The following is a 4,238-nucleotide window of genomic DNA, read 5'->3' on the forward strand; positions in this document are numbered from 1 at the left end:
AAGAGTAGGAGAGAGAGAGGGGGAGAGAGAGGGAGGGAGGCAGAAAGGAAAAGAGTAGGAGAGAGAGAGGGGGAGAGAGAGGGAGGGAGGCAGAAAGGAAAAGAGTAGGAGAGAGAGGGATGGAGGGAAAGAGGCAGAAAGGAAAAGAGTAGGAGAAAGAGAGGGAGGGAGGGAAAGAGGCAGAAAGGAAAAGAGTAGGAGAGAGAGGGAGGGAGGGAGGGAAAGAGGGAGAGGGGGAGAGAGAGAGAGAGAAAGTGGGAGGCAGAAAGGAAAAGAGTAGGAGAGAGGGAGGGAGGGAGGGAAAGAGGGAGAGAGAGAGATGGTGGGGCAAAAGAGGACAGAGCTCCACGGGAACAGCGGGATCTTGGACTTGTTCTTTGCGGACGAGAGAAATTGGAGAGAAAGAAGAAAGAAAAAGGGAGAGAAAGAGAGAGAGAGAGCTGGTGGAGCGGTCGAGGAGAGAAGGAAAGAAAGAAGAAGGGAGAGAAAAAGAGAGAAAGGGGGAAAGAGAGAGAGAGGGAGAGAGAGAGATGTGGGTGGAACACTCAAGGAAGAGAACCCCCGGGAAAGTCGGAAAATGTTTTATTCCCCTTTCTCTCTTCTTTTCATCCCTCTTTTTTTCCTCCTCTCCCTCCCTCCTCCTCTCCCTCCCTCCACACACTCCTCCTCCCTCCCTCCCTCTCCCTCGTTCCGGAAAAAAAACCCCTATCGTTAAGGCAAAAGTTCCTTCGCGAAGCAGCGCTAACGCCAAAAACAAAGAAAAAAGACGACACATTAGCGCATCAGCGACTCCGTTAGCGTTAGCACGTTAGCGCGACGGCAAACCCTGCGGGCGTCACGCTAACAATAAGCCACAGGGAAGCGTTAGCAGCAAAAAAAGACGAAACATTAGCGACTCGGCGTCCGCGCGTTAGCGCGACGGCAGACCCTCCGGGCGTCACGCTAACAATAAGCCACAGGGAAACGTTAGCAGCAAAAAAAGACGACACATTAGCGACTCGGCGTCCGCGCGTTAGCGCGACGGCAGACCCTCCGGGCGTCGCGCTAACAATAAGCCACAGGGAAACGTTAGCAGCAAACAAAGAAAAGTTCCGCCCCGCGCCGGGCGGCTCGGATCCGACCCCTCAAGCGAACCCCGCTACGCTACCCGCTGAACGGCAGGCGATTAAAGCTAATTCTTCGCGCTAACGTCCGGCGGGGAAGACTTCCCCCCCTCCACGTGTTTTTCTTCTCGTTTATTTAAAAAGAACGAGAGAAAAAAGTAACGAGCGGGACGAATAAATTAGGACGAATAAATACGCAATACGCGCTTTGCGTAAAGACGCGCGGCGGGGTCGATCACCGATTAGCTCCGAGGCTAAGATAAATAGCTAGCCGGGTTTTCGACCGGAGAATGGCACCGGGTGTGAGTGTGTGTGTGTGTGTGTGTGTGAGTGTGTGTGTGTAATGTCCACAAAGAGACACAATGTCCAGGTGTGTGTGTGTGTGTAATGTCCACAAAGAGACACAATGTCCAGGTGTGTGTGTGTGTGTGTGTGTAATGTCCACAAAAACACACAATGTCCAGGTGTGTGTGTGTGTGTGTGTGTGTGTGTGTGATGTGCACAAAAAGACACAATGTCCAGGTGAGTGTGTGAGTGTGTGTGTGTGTGTGTAATGTCCACAAAGAGACACAATGTCCAGGTGTGTGCGATAAATGCCCCTGAAAAGATATGATGTCGAGGTGTGTGTGTGTGTAATGTCCACAAAGAGACACAATGTCCAGGTGTGTGTGTGTGTGTGTGTGTGTAATGACCACAAAAAGACACAATGCCCAATGTCCAGATGTGTGTGTGTGTGTGAGTGTGTGTGTGTGTAATGACCACAAAAAGACAATGCCCAATGTCCAGGTGTGTGTGTGTGTGTGTGTGTGTGTGTAATGACCACAAAGAGACACAATGTCCAGGTGTGTGTGTGTGTGTGTGTAATGTCCACAAAGAGACACAATGTCCAGGTGTGTGTGTGTGTGTGTGTGTGTAACGTCCACAAAGAGACACGATGTCCAGGTGTGTGTGTGTGTGTGTGTGTGTGTAATGACCACAAAAAGACACAATGCCCAGGTGTGTGTGTGTGTGTGTGTGATGTCCACAGAGACACAGTGTCGAGGTGTGTGTGTGTGTGTGTGTGTGTAACGTCCACAAAAAGACACAATGTCCAGATGTGTGTGTGTGTGTGTGTGTGTGTGAGTGTATGTGTGTGTGTGTGTGTGTGTGTGTAAAATGTCCACATAACACAATGTCCAGGTGTGTGTGTAACATCCACATAAGAACATAACGTCCAGCTATATGTCCAGATTTCCGTCCAAGATGTCCAAATTCGGACGGGGCGTCCAGGGTTACTATGGGATGTCCGGGTTCAGACGGGACGTCCAGGTTGCTATGGGACGTCCCGGTGTCGGAGGGGGCGTCCAGTTCTGAACGGGACATTCGGGTTTCGGCCGGGTTTCAAACGGGAGGTCCAGGGTTCGACCGGGACGTCCAGGTTCTGACAGGACGTCCCGGTTTGGGACGGGGGGGGGGTTCAGGTTCAGATGGGACATCCAGGTTCTGACAGGACGTCCCGGTTTGGGACGGGGGGGGGGTCCAGGTTCAGATGGGACATCCAGGTTCTGACAGGACGTCCCGGTTTGGGACGGGGGGGGGGTTCAGGTTCGGATGGGACATCCAGGTTCGGACAGGACGTCCCGGTTTGGGACGGGGGGGGGGTTCAGGTTCGGATGGGACATCCAGGTTCGGACAGGACGTCCCGGTTTGGGACGGGGGGTGTCCAGGTTCAGATGGGACATCCAGGTTCGGACAGGACGTCCCGGTTTGGGACAGGAGAGTCCGGGTTCGGATGGGACATCCAAGTTCTGACAGGACGTCCCGGTTTGGGACAGGAGGTTCCGGGATTGGATGGGATGCCCAGGTTCAGACAGGACGTCCCGGGTTGGGACAGGAGAGTCCGGGTTCGGATGGGACATCCAAGTTCTGACAGGACGTCCCGGTTTAGGACAGGGGGGTCCAGGGTCAGATGGGACGTCCAGGCTCGGACGGGACGTCCCGGTTGGGACCAGATGTCCAGGTTCCTATGGGACATCCAGGTTCAGACCAGATGTCCAGGTTCAGACAGGGTGTCCAGGTTCAAACGGGACGTCCCGGTTCGGACAGAACCTCCAGGTTTGGGACAGGAGGGTCCAGGTTTCAAACGGGACGTTCGCCTTTTGGTAAAGGATGTCCCGGTTTGAATGGGGTGTCCAGGTTTCAGACGGGACATCCAGGCTCAGACGGGACATCCAGGCTCAGATGGGACATTCAGATTTTGGACGGGGGACGTCCCGGTTCAGACTGGAGGTCCCAGATTCAGATGGGACGTCCAGACTTCGGAACTGATGTCCAGGTTTTGGAAAGAATGTCCCGGTTTGAACGGGACATCCAGGTTTGGGACAGGAGGGTACAGGTTTCAGATGGGACATCCATTCGAACAGGACGTCCCAGGATTCAGACAGGAGGTCCAGGGTTCGAACGGGACATCCAGGTTTGGGACAGGAGGGTCCAGGTTCTGAACAGAACATCCCGGTCCCGGACGGGACATCCAGGTTTGGAACAGAACGTCCCGGTCCCGGACGGGACATCCAGGTTTGGAACAGAACGTCCCGGTCCCGGATGGGACATCCAGGTTTGGAACAGAACGTCCCGGTTCCGGACGGGACGTCCAGGCTTCGGGACAGAACCTCCCGGTCCCGGAAGGGGACGACCCGGTTCCGGACGGGACGTCCAGGCTTCGGGACAGAACCTCCCGGTCCCGGACGGGACATCCAGGCTTCGGGACAGAACCTCCCGGGTCCCGGACGGGACGTCCAGGCTTCGGGACAGAACCTCTCGGTCCCGGTTGCGGATGGGACGACCCGGTTCGACCAGGACGTCCAGGCTTCGGGACAGAACCCCCCGGGTCCCGGAAGGGGACGACCCGGTTCGACCAGGACGTCCAGGCTTCGGGACAGAACCACCCGGGTCCCGGAAGGGGACGACCCGATTCCTGGACGTCCCAGAACCACCCGGCTTCCAGAAGGGGACGACCCGGTTCGACCAGGATGTCCAGGCTTCGGGACAGAACCCCCCGGGTCCCGGAAGGGGACGACCCGGTTCCGGACGGGACGTCCAGGCTTCGGGACAGAACCCCCCGGGTCCCGGACGCCCCGCCCCCCCCGGGTCCGCCCG

Source organism: Megalops cyprinoides, chromosome 8, assembly GCF_013368585.1.
Source record: "Megalops cyprinoides isolate fMegCyp1 chromosome 8, fMegCyp1.pri, whole genome shotgun sequence".
In the NCBI taxonomy this organism is placed as follows: Eukaryota; Metazoa; Chordata; class Actinopteri; order Elopiformes; family Megalopidae; genus Megalops; species Megalops cyprinoides.